This window comes from Saccopteryx bilineata, chromosome 6 (genome assembly GCF_036850765.1).
Source record: "Saccopteryx bilineata isolate mSacBil1 chromosome 6, mSacBil1_pri_phased_curated, whole genome shotgun sequence".
Classification (NCBI taxonomy): Eukaryota; Metazoa; Chordata; class Mammalia; order Chiroptera; family Emballonuridae; genus Saccopteryx; species Saccopteryx bilineata.
The window spans coordinates 8,331,729-8,349,560 of NC_089495.1; positions in this window are offsets into that span (position 1 = coordinate 8,331,729).

The window sequence follows — 17,832 nt, forward strand, 5'->3', positions numbered from 1 at the left end:
TTAGCCTGACCAGGCAGTGGCGCAGTGGATAGAGAGCCGGACTGGGACGCCAAGGACCCAGGTTTGAGACCCCGAGGTCACCAGCTTGAGCGCAGGCTCATCTGATTTGAGCAAAGCTCACCAGCTTGGACCCACGGTTGCTGGCTCAAGCAAGGGGTTACTCGGTCTGCTGAAGGCCCATGTTCAAGGCACATATGAGATAGCAATCAATGAACAACTAAGGTGTCGCAATGCACAATGAAAAACTAATGATTGATGCTTCTCATCTCTTTTTTCCTGTCTGTCTGTCCCTGTCTATCCCTCTTTCTGATTCTCTATCTCTGAAAAATAAATAAAAAAATATAATCAGTCTACAGGCACATGATCTTTAAACACATAGGTACGGTTGATCTCTCTGAGAAAGCATGGACAAGAAGCGACAAAGGTTTAATGTATGAATTAAGTAAGACTTTTATCTCAGATGTAAATGAAAGAAGATGGAGCCAGAAAAGTTGGAGCATGTGACAGTAATTAGCTAGATGCCCAACAGAGTTATCTTTGTCCTTCATGGAGACTACTCAAATATATTCTCTAAATCAGGGGTCAGGAACCTTTTTGGCTGAGAGAGCCATTAATGCCACATATTTTAAAATGTAATTCTATGAGAGCCATACAATGACCTGTGTACGTTATACATTATCCAATAAAAATTTAGTGTTGTGCCAGAGAAGAACTGTGATTGGCTCCAGGCACGTACAACCATGAACATGAGTGATAGGAAATGAATGGATTGTAATACATGAGAATGTTTTATATTTTTAACATTATTTTTTTTTTTATTAAAGATTTGTCTGCGAGCCAGATAGATGCAGCCATCATAAGAGCCACATCTGGCTCGTGAGCCATAGGTTCCTGAGCCCTGCTCTAAGTCTTTGTAGCTATATTTGGTCAAGCTGCTGATTACTAGACAATGGAGTTTTATGGAAAGGAAAAAATGTCGGTTTAGGTGGCTGCCACATATGGTGCTCACTGCACTGTTTTCTTATTTCTGGGGAAGATGCTAGGGCAGAGAATCACTGGGTCTCCTTTTGGCAGGGATATGCTCCTCAGAAATATCTAAATAGGAGCACCCAGAAGAGTAAGAAATGTATGTCTATTTTGTTATTTTATTATAACTCTGCATGTGAGAAAGCTCTTTTCTGCTAAATCTATTGTCTGAGTCACTTGATTTTATTTCTACTGACTATATTTTCTCTAGATTTTTTTATTAATTTATTTTTAATTGAGTTTATTGAGATATAGGTTTAGGTGTGAAATGCAATAAAATATCATCTGAAAAAAATAAAAGACCCTGGCCAGTTGGCTCAGCGATAAAGCATCGGCTTGGCGTGTAGAAGTCCCGGGTTTGATTCCCAGTCAGGGCACACAGGAGAAGCGCCCATCTGCTTCTCCACCCTTCCCCCTCTCCTTCCTCTCTATCTCTACCTTCCCACTTCTCACTTCAGAAAAATACAAAAATAAATAAATAACATCTGCACACTGCATCATTTGCCTGTTGACTCAAGAAAAGTCTCTTGTATCCCCATCTCCCACCTGCTCGTACCCCTCAGCCCCTTTCCCACTGTCTCCACACTGTGGTCTGTCTATGTATTAGATAGAATAGTAGATGATAGATGATAGGTAGATAGATAGGTAGATAGATAGGTAGGTAGATAGGTAGGTAGGTAGGTAGATAGATAGGTAGATAGATAAGTAGGTAGATAGGTAGGTAGATAGATAGATAGATAGATAGATAGATAGATAGATAGATAGATAGATAGATAGATAGATAGATAGAATATAGGCTCTATTTTGTTATTTCATCCCATCGCCTTCTTTCATCAGTCTCCTAATGCCCCTCCCCTCTGACAGCTGTCAGTCTGTTCCCTGTATCCATGTCTCTGCTTCTATTTTGTTCAACAGTTTCATTTGTTCATTAGATTCCACACGTAAGTGAAATCATTTAGTACTTGTCTTTCTCTGACTGGCTTATTTCATTCAACATAATGCTTTCCAGGTCCATCCATGCTGTCACAAAAGGTAAGATGTCCTTCCTTTTTTATGGCCATGTAGTATTCCATTGTGTGAATGTGCCACTGCTTTTTTTTTTATCCCCTAATCTACTGATGGGCACTTAGGTTTAGATCATACTTCTCCATTTCTTTGCATGCCTAAAGATTTTGTGGTTGAATACCAGACATGAAGAATGTTACATTGTAGAGATTTTGGCTGGAGGCAGACAATAAGCTGCAGAAGAGCTATGAATGGTCAAACAATAAATGAGGAGAGAAAACATAATATTCCCAACAGAACTTTGAAACCTAAAGGAAGGAAACAAATAACATGCTACTTGTGGATAGTATGACTTTTGAAATATGGTTAGCTTAGTTAAGCAATGTTTGACCACAGGGAATAATGTAGGGGGAGTAAAAATTGAAAGTGGAAGAAGTGGAGAAAAATGTAGAGTAATTATATATGCTTTAGGGAGAGCAGAAGAATATATCCCGTAAGAACATAGTAGTTAGTATACATTTTGGAAGCACAGCTCCAAGGACAGAACTTTGTGGTTTCCTTCTAAATGATGCACTTATAATCATCACATTTTGATTATAGTGGATACAATGTTATAAATACACCTAGCTGGAACACATATGCACCGCCATTTCCCAATAGTACCTAGAATGGCATTACAAGGCATTTAAAAATATGACGGCAATCGATCTACATTATCATAGCAATCATCGTATGTGAAAGGTTAGACAGCCCGGCATGCCTTATTCAGTGAAGATGAATTAACTTTTATTATTCTTTCTGAATTGATTTCCTGCCTCTCCAACTTAAACCAAATATATTCTTTTTGAGAAATTTTGTCAATGGGACAAGGATATCCATCCATTTATCTATTTTTCTAACTGCATGAATGCATGTGTTTATATGTATGTTTGTGTGTGTGTTTGAACTTTCTTAAACCTTCATGGTATTTGAACATAGGAAGAAAAATAAGAGGGGCAAAATTTCCAGTTCGGTGTTATATGGAATTGTGGAATTTGCAAACCAGGATGATAAGAATGTATTGTTTGTGGAGAACACTTGGGTTGAGTAATCGAGGGGAGGGGCTTCATCGAAAAGAAGAGACAGACAGATGCACATCCCACCTGCGGAAATATCAATAGGTGCTGCCGTGTGGATTCTGGCTGTTGTTCTGAAGATAACCTTTACTCACGTTTCCTCCAGGGTTTTTCAAGCCTCCAGACTGATCATGACATGTGTGAAATCAGTAGAATATTATGTACTGGGAAATAAAAAAAAGGTATTTCTGGAGGAATATAAGAGTGTCACAAACATGGCTTTCAAACAGTCTTCTCTCCTTCCTTTCCCATTAAATTGGACTCATATTTTTACCTATTTTCCTGCCACCCTGTGTAGGGACAAATAAAGGAAAAAGACAGATATTTTTAATTAGTGGTTTCTCAGTTCTGAATCAAGTAACATTCCTAAGAGAACACACGTTTTAATTTTTTGAAATGTGCAGAAAAATTATAAAGCATTATAGCAGTTTGCCGCTAGCAAAAAGATGATTGAAAGTTATATCTTTTCCATATGTAATCCAGGAGATGGTTGTCCCAGCTGTCTTAAAAACTTGACCAATCAGAGAAGATCCAAAATAGCATTTTATATCAATTACATGCAAAACCCTGCCAATTATCTTCTCATATCATCCACGTCAATAACTGAGAAGCACAAAGGACATCAAACTCGAACCATCTGCTCTCACTCCAGTAAGCTGCTGAGAGCTTCGACAGTAACTCACACAGAACCGTGCTTTGATACTTTATCTGGGATCATGCTGTTTAAGTGGGTTTTGTGATTAAAAATATTACCAGTTGGGCCTCTCCACTATTAGAAAATATGCTTTCCCCTTTTTAGGAAAAGCACTGTCATTTCTGTTTTATTACCATGGAAAATTAAGAGAGCTACCGCCAACTACCTATAAAGAGCAAAACTGCACTTCACTTATAGTCCCCTGCAAGAATTCTTCCTCCTGCCAATGTTAAAAATACCCCGACTCTTAAAAAAGAAGAGAAGAGGGGAAAAACTAGCCTCCAGAAATTTATTGTTTTGATACCTGCACACACTTCCTGAACTATGCTAACTACCAGAGTAAAGCTACATCAAAACACACAATATTAACCAAAGTGTCTAGGAGACTCAAGAAAAGGACATTTTTAAAGACTGCAATCACAGAAGACAGTGGATATTTAAAGACAATATAATGTGAGTTTTTCTAAGCATTAGAGACACAGAACTGGCAGTTGGCAAAAATAGAGACGATTTAAAACAATGCTACAAAGAAAGTATGGAAGACCCAGTTCCCTCTCGTTTTTCATCTGAGTCCCCGTGTTGCACTACAGCCCAGGGAACCTGTCAAGAGAGCTCTCTATTCTTCATGGTAACAACAAAAATATGTAAATGGCAATATTACACTGTCAATTTCGCTAAGCAGCTCTGAGTGTCATTTGAAAATTCTCAAATCAGTTTGGGGATAAATTAACATTTACAATTATACTTCCCACACATGTTAAAGAAACTATATTCTACATGTTCCTAGACTTCAATAATATAATTTTGCAATCACGGTTTGGAAATTATACTGCTCAACATAGTTTCCAGTTGGTGATGCATTGCTTTAAAGTGGATAATCTCTAATCTGTAATGAATGAAATTTACATTTTAATTGTAACAAAAATTATGTGCTTGATAATAAGTTGAGGTGAGATGAAGAAATGTAGCAGCGAACATTCCAAAAAGAAATGTATTATATTATTTGACAATAAAATAGTCACAAGTATTTGAGAGTAATGTAAGATTCTTGGGGTTCCTGCCTGAACACGATTTTATGTGGTTAGCACTGTGTATGTGTATTTATGATATACAATTCAGCATCCTCATTTATACATGCAGACACTATCAAAAAATAAGAAGATGTCCTTAGATCAGACATATACACTTGAAAAAGATACCATAATAAAATTACAAAAATCTTTGATACATTATTATGAGCAATGCGGAAAATTGTCAATTCAATCAACTCATGTTGCGAATTAAAAATTTTTAGATTGAAAAAAAATTAAGACATCGTATTTTTACCACTATTTCTAAAGTGGTATGTTTTTCTTTCAATGTCAGAAAAGCAATTTCTGACTGAGCAACTTCCTACTTTATTTAGACCAAGCTCGTTGAACAAAACTATCTTTAAGTGCGGTGGAGGATACAGGTTAGGTTGAATGGCACTGTGGGCTGTCCTAATCAGGACCTGGGTTCTTTCTGGTGAAGAGGTACGAAGTACAGGGAGATCTGACGTACCAGACATTCTCCGTTGCCCTCTCGATGGCGCACAGGCCAGACGACAAGGACCGGGAGATGTCGGCCAGGACCTGAGAGTCACCCGCTGCCCGTGGCCAACAAGGAGCTGAACCCTTCCAGCACTCTGAGAACATCTGGGAGAGGACCTCGAGACCACAGATGAATGCAGCCGGCCCACAGCAGCGTGTCCGCCTTGTGAGAAAGTGAGCAGAATCCCATCCATTTCAAATTCTCTCACCTACGAAACAAAAGGTGCTAAAATCAACAGCTATAGTTTTTTTTTGTTGTTGTTGTTTTTGTATTTTTCTGAAGCTGGGAACGGGGAGAGACAGCCAGACAGACTCCTGCATGCGCCCCACCGGGATCCACCCGGCACGCCCACCAGGGGCGACACTCTGCCCACCAGGGGGGGATGCTCTGCCCCTCCGGGGCGTCGCTCTGCCTCGACCAGAGCCACTCTAGCGCCTGGGGCAGAGGCCAAGGAGCCATCCCCAGCACCAGGGCCAGCTCTGCTCCAATGGAATCTTGGCTGCGGGAGGGGAAGAGAGAGGCAGAGAGGAAGGAGGGCAGGGGGTGGAGAAGCAAATGGGCGCTTCTCCTATGTGCCCTGGCCGGGAATCAAACCCTAGTCCCCCGCATGCCAGGCCGACGCTCTACCGCTGAGCCAACAGGCCAAGGCTTTCAACAGCTCTAGTTTTAAGTTGCTAAGTCTGTGATGCAGTGACAGAAAAATGAATCAGCCTCCTAACTGCATCTAACTCAAACCAAACCGTGGTCACCAGTGGAGTATGCTGTTCTTGTTTCATCTCAGATGACACAGAATGACTTTTGGACAATCTGGAGTGAAACGGATACAGATTCCTTCCAGTAACATTCCCCATCTAGGAGTGTCCTCCCTCCCACCCAGATGTGATGAGAAGCAACCATGTTCCAATGTTCCAGGCCTTGTCTCCCTGTGTCTGCTATGTAGTAAGGACAGACACATTCCCGGCTCGCCTCCCTGCACTTCCAGGACCTGAGGGAAAAGTGTGAGATTCACTGGAATGTGTCTTCATTAGGATGCTTGGCTTATTTGTAAATTATTTGTAACTCTTGTACGGCAAAGATACTTTAAACAATTATCCAGCTTTCAAATCGTTTTAGAAAGCACATTCTCTTTCCAACAGAGGGAGCCTGATGTTGTCAATGCTGTGTAAGTTGGAAGTTGTTCTCCTATCAGTGCTAACGCTTTTGCATCGATTTTCACAATCCTAGAAGTAAAGAGGAAAGTGGGCATGCCTACAAGACACGAAGCATAAAGCTACAAAACAAGAAGAAATTTTAACTTAATTTTATAAGAAATTTTGAATAAGCAAAACAAAATATTATTAGTGGGTGTCTCTGGTGGAGAACTATGTATTGCTTAAAGAACACTCATCCAGCTCGTCTGACTCCCCAAAATCATTGTATCTGAGTGATTTTACAGCTCGGTAAATTGTAGGTAACTGATAGCAATGTAAATATTTCACATGGATAGATACAAAAAAAAAAATTCTCCCTGCTTAGTTCAACTTACTGTCCTCTGCCATCTTGTTTACAAAGCTAGTTCCTTTCTTGTTTGTACTTTATCTGAATATTCCTTTAATCCATATAAGTTTGTGATTCTTTGATTTGTCCTTTGATTCGTATACAACAACTAGCTGGCTTCCCCATTAAGTGAGCTACTCAAATCTGTAAGACATGTTCGTTTCATATGGGAGTGACAAGTCATTACTTTGCCTTTTTTGTCTTGAAAAATAATCACTACTAGGAAATATCCTCAATAACAAGACTTCAAGAAGAGTATTAAGTCTACCTTTAAAGTAGAAACTTTTAAATCCTGATTTTCTCTCTAGAAAGAAATCTCTCTAATCTAACTAGACTGACTAACTTTATATAATGTTTGTCAAGGTCCATGGACTTGATCAGTGTGCTTAATTTCTAATTGTATGATTCAGAAATAATATTATTATCAATATGAAAAATCCCACCAAATAGACACCTCAAATTAATCTGCCTTCCTCTGCTCTGTCAGTTTTTCTTAAATATTTTCCTCCTGTCCAAAGCTGAGTAGAAAGCTCCTTTCAAAAGCTCCTCCCCAAAATGTTCCCATTCTAACTCCTGGATGTGTGACTATGTTGCTGCACCCGGTAAGGGCACGCTGCAGGCATGATTAGGTTAAGAGTCCTGAGGTGAAAAAATTATCCTGGGTCACCCACATGGGCTGCTTTGTGCCAGTCTCAGCCTATGGAAGACCAGTGTCACAGCTGGTCCAGCCCTGTGGCTCTTATTTTGATGGCAAGATAACCCTGAGAACAACCATCAAGAAACTTTGGGGGAAGAAATAAAACGGTTTATTGCTCACAGGTCTTGACAATTGCATGGAGCTCCTGAGGCCACACAGCAAGGTCATGTCTAGAGAGAGGGGGAAGTTGAAAGTGAGCACAGGCCTAGAGTCCTGCTTATATTCAGATGAAGGGAGGAAGCATAGGATTTCACGGGTTCATTCTTTATTGGTGAATTTAAGACAAAACCAAGGGACTTTATAACTTGGGAAGAGAAAAGAACAAGCTGCTCAAATAGCGGTCTCTTATCAAAATCAACCAAGATCTCTAAAACGAAGCAGGGCAGAGGGCAGCCTAGCACTGTGGCCAGCCTGGTGGTTGGTCATGTTTATTGAGACAGTCATCTTGGAAGCGGACGCCTTTCTGAAGGAGAGGCCTGGCCAACCCCTGCTGAAGTCAGGCACTGCGTTACTCTCGGGGCTGACACGCCCGGGGCCCAGCGCAATCACAGGTGTTCTTGTAAGAGACAGGCAGAGCGTAAAAGATGTGAAGACAGAAGCAGAGGTGAAGAGAAAGATGGAGATCGGTGACGTTACACTGCTGACTTTGAAAATAGAAGGGACCATTAACCAGGAGAGGCAGAAAACCACTAGAAGTTGGAAAAAAATGCAATGGAACAGACGGTTTCATGAGGCATCCAGTCAGAGCGCAGGCTGCCAACCCACGCTCGACTTCGGACATCCTGGACTTTAGGATAATACATTTCTAGTATTTCAAACCACGTTGATTGTGGTGCGTTGTTGCAGCAGCGTTAAGAAACGAACGCACAACCTAAAATGAGCGTGGCCTTGGAAATTGCTGTGGTGTTCTCTTGCACAGTGACCTGTGTGGTGCTGGCATCCGTGCTTGATTATCTCAGAAACTCAATGGTATACACCAGGGGTCCCCAAACTGTGGCCCGTGGGCTGCATGCGGTCCCCTGAGGCCATTTATCTGGCCCCCGCTGCACTTCCAGAAGGGGCATCTCTTTCATTGGTGGCCCATGAGAGGAGCACATTGTTCATCGCATTAGCCAAAAGCAGGCCCATAGTTCCCATTGAAATACTGGTCAGTTTGTTGATTTAAATTTACTCATTCTTTATTTTAAATATTATATTTGTTCCTGTTTTTTTTGTTTTTGTTTTTTTTTATTTAAAAATAAGATATGTGCAGCGTGCATAGGGATTTGCTCATAGGTTTTTTTATAGTCCGTCCTTCCAACGGTCTGAGGGACAGTAAACTGGCCCCCTGTGTGAAAAGTTTGGGGACCCATGGTATACACAGATTCTAGCTAAATAACTTGACTAGGTTTTGGAGGAGCATGTTAAGGACAATGTATACAATAATAAGGCGTGTATATAACAGTCTATAAAATATTGTTAAAAGCATTTGATTTTCTTTCTGGCACTTATTTTCATAGAATGTTGTATGAAACTAGTCGGCAGGAGGCATAACTCGAAACCAAAACTTCTCCGATACTGGACTGTTTGGTCTTTGCATTCTTTTTTTTCTTTTTTTTTTTTTCTGGTGAGAAGGACCCAGTTTGTTTTTGCTTATTAACTCAAGTTTCTATCCGTAGACTGCATAATTTAATTTTCAACTAAATATAAGAATTGGATCGATTTTTCTGTGTTTCTGACCTCATTCAGAATCATAAACAATATGCAAAAACAGCAACAGCATTTAATTAATGCTCTTGAGTATTTGAGTATTTACAGTAAATGCAACTGAGACACGAAAGAGAGTAACGTAGCCTTTGGCTTTCTTAAATCAAATGGTGATGCTCTCTATCACAGAGTGAATACATGTAACCTTTTATGTCCCTGATTATTTAGTGTAGAGGAGAAGAAAGAAACACAACATGGCAGGCATATTTATGTTTAAATCAACTGGAATTGCTAGAAAGTAGAATATCTAAGCACTTTAATCCTAGTTACATTGAAAGTAAAATGTGACTTTTACCATCTTCAAATCTAAGCATTCTCTGAGCACTCAAAATATCTCTAGAACTTAAAAATTAAAACATTTTCTAGTTAAAAGTTGTTCAAAGATATGTATTTCTCTACTAATTGAATTCAGCTTACATTTGCAGATTTATATGGAAGTTTGCTCCCTGTATATTGTAAATTATGTTATAAATTAATATTAGTATGATTAGATTTATAGGAATCACCTATTACAATATTAATGGTATTTATGCACATATTTATATATGTAGTTGCATGTAAAATGGTATATCCAAAGGTTTTGTGTAATAAACATTTTTTTATAATAATAAACATTTTTTATAAATCCAAAGTTAAATGGATTTATTTCAATATGTTTCACAGTTGAATAACCAGGCTGGAATTGTGTAACACAGAATCTGGTTCTTAGCTGGGAAGCTAGGTTTCCTATGATGAGGAGTCTCTCTAGTATTACATATGTGACATAATTCTTAAATGAGAGCATTGTGTGTATTTTCATTATTATTTAAATGACCTCATAAATATTTCACTTAGAATTTTAAAAGGAAAGCTTTGTATCTGGATAACATTAATGGTGTGGTTCCACCTAATTTGTTTTTCTGTCAGACATAGAGTTATACTATAATAAAATATGGTAATGGTGGAGCATTGTCCAAGAAAAAAATGCTGAAGCTAATCATCTAATGTATAAAACATATCATCTCAACGCATTTGCAACCCTTTGTCTTCTGTTCTGTAGCAGACCCATGCACAGCGAGAAAGGACAGAGCAATTCAAGGTCTCGACAGGGTGACTCTAACGGAACATAGAACACTTCTAATAGTAAAATGTTGTGAATTTAAGACAGATTAATACAAAGCTTGATAAGTTAAGGTTCCCCTAAGGATGTTAACTTATCCTCATTTAATATATATAGCATGTGGTCTTTTAATTTAACAGTGAGTTTCTAAATACATATTTTATTCAGCAGGCTGTATAATTTTGATAATATAATGTTATCATGAGAACTATAACTTTTTTGCTTTGACATATTTGTTTAGATTTGTAACTTCACTGTTACATTAACATTGAATAATATTTCATATATATTTCTTGTGGTCCTAAAAGAGAAAATGAAAAAAAAATTTTTAAAGAACCTGAATTGTGGAAATATGCATACTAAATAAGTACCATAGGTGGATAAAAAATATATATAATCAATAGCATTTCAAAAACAACAATATTTTGTGAAAATAAAATAATATGTCATTCAAAATAATATTTCACTATATGTATGTTTTTTAATTTTAATTTATTAACATGAAATTAATATTTTGAGATTTGTATAGTTTTCACATTTATATTTTAATTCTTTAACTTTTAATATCTTCATATCTATAAAGTATTATTTATCTATGAAACTTTTAAACTTAGACTTTAAACACTAGAATGTATTAATATACATTAACATTAATTATTTTCTCCAAAAAAACATGATTTTAAATACAATATGATGCAGCAACATTGTTTTAAGAATTTAATAGATAATTTTTTAAATTTGCACATATTTTAAATGCATCACTAGATGGGAGGTAAGATTTCACATATGTTTTCATTAAAAAATCTGGAAAATCATGGTGTTAAGTATTAACTACACTTATGTCTAATTTATTTCTTTTGAGGGTTGATAATGACAATAAATTTGGACTTTTACTCTTTTGTAATTCCAAAATGTCTCAGGTGTGCACTGCTGAGTAAAGTAATATTTTATGAACATTTGCAAGCTAACAGAAAATTGCTTAATTTCATATTTACCATAATCATACTTCAGTCTAAAGGCTTCTGAAGAGTCGCCTACCCTCTGGCTGTGCTTAATCTCAAAACAAACAAATACACAAGTAATAGATATTGAACAAGAGAATTGAAGTTACAGCAATGTTACTTCAGGAACTATGAATGGCCACACAGTTTAATTGTAATAGTTTATATATATTTGTGGAGGGTACAAACTATCACAGTCAATCATCAAAGACTTGATTTGTGCATATCAAGCAATACATGTCATTAGTAAAACAAGAGTCATCTTTTTTCAGTGCAGAACTGTATCTCAAGTTAAAATAAATGAGAGTCTGTTGAAAATCTGTGTGTATGTTAGGACTAACATGCTCTGTCTGTATACTGTCCATAAACAAGGCACACCAGGTTTCTCTGAGCATTTCTAGAAAATCCCAAATGGGAGTCTTTACCTCTCATGAGATTCATGGAACAGGATTCTTGGGAAATAGTATATATTCACAGGTGCGCTCTCACCTAAGAGTATATTAGAGTGAAACTTTTTTGGATAGAACACACAAATGTAGTATACTTGCTATAACTAGGATGGTTGATCTTTAATTTAGGAAACAATGTAATGTTAAAATTAGATGAGCTATTAAATAGCCAGAAGAAGTAAAGGGTTCTATAGCTGAATTTTATTTTATCATTCCTCTTTTTTTAATCAATCCATTTGGGAGACTAACATGTCAACAGATGTATTACACACAGTGTGACAAGGGTTTAGTAGATTTATGAAGAGACAGCCATGACAATGACTTTCTTCCAAGCCCAAATGTCACTATGTCCATATAGGTGTCTGTATGCATTGTGCTCTCATATCTTAGGAAATTCCAAGGGTTTGATAAGCCCTGTGCCAGAAAAAGGAGAAAATCAAATATATTATTATTATTATAAATCATAGTTTCACAGGTATGAACTTAGACTCTGATACTTACTTCACCGGTGATTAACTGTAAAGCAGATATAAAACCTTTCTTTGCATCACTTTATTTTTCTGTAAAATCAGAAAGCATATATGTGAGTGTTTGCATTGTATATATATAATATATATTATAATGTGTATAATGTTATACAGAATATGTATAATATATTATATATAGAGAAAAAGGGGGGAGAGGGAGAGAGAAAATTATTCATACTTAACATGTTGGCATAAGAACGTTCAAACTGGTTGAGAATTTTTATGAAAACTTATTTGAACCAAGCAGAGGATACACCTGAGAGCAAGATCTCAACAGACTGAGATAAACCCTTTGGAAAATAAATTGCAATTTCTTTTATGCATGTAAGATGAATAGGGTAGGCAAAGAAGGTTATAAGAAGGTGAGAAAAAGCAAGACAGTTAAGATTCATCTCTTGTATGCTTGTCTGGTATTAAAAGGGCAATCTGGAATGAGGCATTTCTAGGGTGTGTTAACCTAGCTGCATAGAAACAGTGAGTAGGGCTTTCTCCAGGCAAAGATGAGCTTTTCAGTAAAGAAGTCATATGCTTAGAGCATGACCAAGGATTAGGGCCCAGCCCTGACCTGTCCAATTAGGAATTGATGACCACATCAACTTGTAAGGTGATATTTCAAATAATGTTTTTTAGTTAGTTTGTTTGTTTGTTTAGACAGAGATGAAGAGAATCAGAGAGAAGAACAAATAAGGCAGGAAGTGAGAGAGACGAGAAGCATCAATTCTTCATTGCAGCATCTTAGTTGTTCATTGATGACTTTCTCATATGTGCCTTGACTGGGGGGCTATAGTAGAGCAAATGACCCCTTGCTCAAGCCAGTGACCTTTGGGCTCAAGCCAGTGATGATGAGGTCATGTCTATGATTCTACGCTCAAGCCAGCAACTCCACACTCAAGCCAGATGAGCCCATACTCAAGCCAGCGACCTCAGGGTTTTGTACCAGGGTCCTCTGTGCCCCAGCCCAATCAATGCTCTATCCACTGTGCTACCACCTGGCCAGGCAAAGACCATGTTTTTCTTTATTTACAAACATCACAAACAAGGATGATCATATTTGATCACTACATTTTAACATTCAGGGTTGTCTTTGTTTTTTTCTTTTTCTTATAAAATGCACTTAAATGAAGCAGAAACACTTTCCTCTTTTATGCTAAAATTTTGTCAAAATAAACTGGCTCCTTTAGAAATGGGTGTGATACAGAATTCTCAAAAATTTTAAATAATATTTAAAATTTCTTTAAACCTTTTAAAGAAAAAAACACTTCAGGCCCCAAGTGGCCCCCTTGATGTCAAAAGCCCAGGAGAACAGACCTAGATTTAACAGCAGTCTGGAATTTTGAGGTCAAGTATGTATGGCAATTTGTCACATGGGCCATCTTCATCCCCCCTAGAAAGAAGAAGCAATCTTCAGGATAAAAAACCTTCCTCTACCTTACGCCCCCTCAAAAAGATACCTCTGTCCAGAAAGAATCCTGTCCTGTGATATGAGATCCCTCACCCTTCTCCCTATGAAATCCTTCCCTTTGGTACAACCCTCTAGCTGAAAGATGAGATGCTGAAAGATCTAAAAACAGCTTAGTAAAGCCAATTAGCTTTAAAATTTACTTGGTTGAATTTTGTTGATCAGGAAACCTGTACATTGCACACAACACAGATTTTCACACTATTTTGTAGAAAACTTCAGAAGTGTAATTTATGGGTGCCTAGTGAGGCACAATTTCTATAATGCATCAGATGACTATATTACATGATCTGTGCTAAGTATTACTTTCACTAGAGTTAAAAACATAGATGTGTGTCTTGGGTATTTACAAATATTAGTTGTTTTTATTTATTTTTTCCCATACCAGTCAGATTTATATCCATTCGCTGAAGTCAACATGAATAAAATCTATACATTTAAAAGTTTTTTTATATTCCCACATTTTGAAATAATTTTAACATTCAAAAATTTCATGAAGATGGAATATATTATTTTCATATTAATCTAAATAAATAAACAGAAAGTTTTGTCACCGTAATTATAGCTCTTATTGGTTCTCATGTCTATCTTTACTCTGGATTATACAGCTTCCTTACGATAAACTAGTACTTAGATATACTAAGAAAAATGCACTGGAGAAACGAGTAGAAGCCAGAGCCTGACCAGGGGGAGGAACAGTGGGCAGAGTGCCAATCTGTGATGCCAAGGACTCAGGTTCAAAACCCTGAGGCCTCTGGCTTGAGTGTGAACTCAACCTGGTTGAGCATGGGATCCTAGACAGGACCCCATGGTCATTGACTTGAGCCCAAAGGTCTCTGGCTACAGCCCAAGGTCGCTGGCTTCAGCCCAAAGGTCGCTGGCTTGAGTAAGGGGTCACTCGCTCTACTATAGCCCCCCCCATCGAGGCCCATAAGAGAAAGCAATTAATGAACAACTAAGGAGCTGCAACTACAGTTTGATGCTTCTCATCTCTCCCTTCCTCTCTCTCTCTTTCTCTCTCTCCCTCCCTCTCTCTCTCTCTCACACACACACACACAGGAGCAGAAACTAAGTCCCTTATGATGCTAAATACAGATACTTTCACTAAAAGCTTTTCTGTGCAGAAATACTTTTAAACCTTCATTGTAGACTCCTCCTTAAATCTATTCTGAAAAAAAAAACCCAAACTTTTATCAAAATCTTAATGTAGAATTTTAATGTCAACTCCAAGTATCTGCTACCTATAAAAATGCTGACAATATTAACTGAATTTTTTTTTTCCCATTATGACTAACACTTTTAACCTCTCCTATTTTTAAAGCAGCACTCAAATTACTGATAAAATTATAAGAGGCTGCGGGAAAGAAATTGAAGTTCGGCTCTCATTTGACACGAAGAAGAGCGGCGGCGGAGCCACAGTCACCACTGTAATCACTCTCCGCACTTCAGGGGCACGCAACCGAGGAATGATCAGCCAGAGCAATATCTGCCTGCGCGCATTCTGGTCAAACGCATCTATTTTAGGACACAAAGCACTCTCTTCCAAAGCGTTTCATAAATTGGTAGCTATTAGTTAAATATTTCTAAACAATGTTGGTACTAGGCTAAGAAAATACATTTTGCTACTTCTGAGTTCCCTGTTGTTCAGTGTGCAGAAGCCATTCCATGTACTGCGGGGGGACTCAGACGCCGTAGTAACTAAGATGCCTTCTTCTTCTTCGCCCCTGCAGATTTTATATGGAACTTGACAGGAAGTGAACGAATAAACCCACGAGCTTGCTTGTCTGGAATATGGAACCAAAAGAAAGATGCTTGATCCATCGGCTTCCTACTCGTCGTGTTGATGATGACATGTAAATGATAATATTTTTAGCATTGAGTCCTCTAAGAAAAAATAGTGAAAGTATATTTATTACTGAAGGCTCTTCTGCCGTGTCACGGGGAATGAGTTGCAGGAACAGCCATGGAGGGTCTTCAGTGGTAGCAGCACGATTTATTCGAGTGGGAAGAGAGAGCACACCCCCAGAGAGGCAGAGAGCTGCAGCTGCTCCTCCGTCCTGGCTGAGCCTCCGTCTGTTTTCCTGGGTTTGGGGAAAGAGCAGTATTTCATTCAAACGATGCAATGCTTTTTGTGGCTATTCCGGGGGGGGGGGGGAAGGGTTTCGTGCCTTTACCCTATCTGATGCCCACCCCCATCTTCCCCCGAGTAGCCACTTCCCTTTTCTGGTACCATTTTGGTTCCTGCTGTGCATGCCCCAAAGTTCTCCCTCCTTATTTGGCTTCCCCTGGGCATGCAAGAATAAAGGAATTTCTCCTCGCCTCTTCTCCCGCCCCCTCCCTTACTCTGCGGGAAGGCTGGGTGGTTGTCCCCTGGGGCGATGGGAAAGCCCGTCTGTACTGCCCACTCCAATGCAGGCTAGTCCCCGGAGTGACTGAAACTGTTCTTTCCTAGTTGATCCGGCTGAATCCATTTTCCTCCCGTTCCTTTTTGTTAATATCTCACTAACTGCCTACTGTAACGCTCTCACCGGTGAAATGATATTGCTCACAGATGTTATGTCTATGTGACAGACAGACACACACACACACACACACACACACACACACACACACAGCATTTTCTATATAAAATGCCCTTGAAAAGGCATACAATGTAATTACTAGCCTTCTCTGTAGGTTACCTTTCGTCTGCTTTATGTCTAATTTCTCTGATATTTCTTTCTCTGTTCCTATTCCTCTTTCACCCATCCACACTTTTTTTTGCTCAACACACTGTGAGAAGATTGAGAAAAAATATATGTATAAACTTCTTTACCTCTTATTTCCTCTGACTGAGGAATCCACAGTGGGGCCGCAGACGACGTCCGGACCTTTGGGGTCACAGAGGGCGCTCAAAGCCGTCTGCGGAGTGATCTAGATCAGAGCGAGGGGCTAACACTTCAGTCCGTCCCATTTTCCGTAGAATGAGTCGTACGTTAGAAAGACGTGTCATAAAAGACAACGAGGTTAGACTTATATTTAAAATATCAACGAGTTTCATGCTAAGTCAGAACCCCCTCCTCCTCCCCTTCAGACGGTTCCTATTCTCATTATTTTCAGAAGATGCCTTCCGATCTGTGGCTTGTTGGTGTCTAGCTGTGAGACCTCGCATTTGGAAGGACGCACTGAGAGGAGCTGGTCGATTCTGGGGTACGATCGATATTCCATGGGTAAAACGAGTCTGTGGAACTTCAGAAATGCAGACCAGCCTATTTAGAAAAACATTATGCTATCCAGCCTTCCAGACTGCAGTTTGAAAAAAATAAAAATAAAAAAAGGAGTCAGAATCACAATGTATCTGACAGCAATGTGATGTCTGTCTATGAATGAGCCATCCTGAGTGTGGTTGTGGGCGTTCGGTGAACAACACCATCAGGAATACAAGTGAATTACTGAGCTGTCCAATATTTCTACTTAGTATCATACCAGGCAAGCTGGAGAAATAAGCTGGCGTCATAACCTTTTCAAGGCGTCTTCGTTGAGTAACTCTCACATGCTTGGTTCAGTTAGCCTCAAAATCACCGCTGGAAGTGAGCTTTATTTGCTCATCATGAGGGTTGGGGGGAGAAAAAAGGAAGAAGAGATTGTTTCTGCTTCACATTCGTCTCATCTCAGAGGTAGCAAAATTCAAATAATGAACAGGATGGAGGCATTTTTGAAGGGAAGAGAAAACAGAATAGTCTGACACCCGGTGATTGATTCAGAGAGATCAGAAAGCCAACTGCAGCTCAGCGTCAGACAGGTGCGCCTGCATTCCAGCACTGTCCGCGCCCTGGCCGCTCTCTCCCGACGCACTGATGCCGCAGGACAGGGTGAGGGTGATGGTGATGCTGTGGATAATTGCTATTATTTCCTTCTCATTCCTCA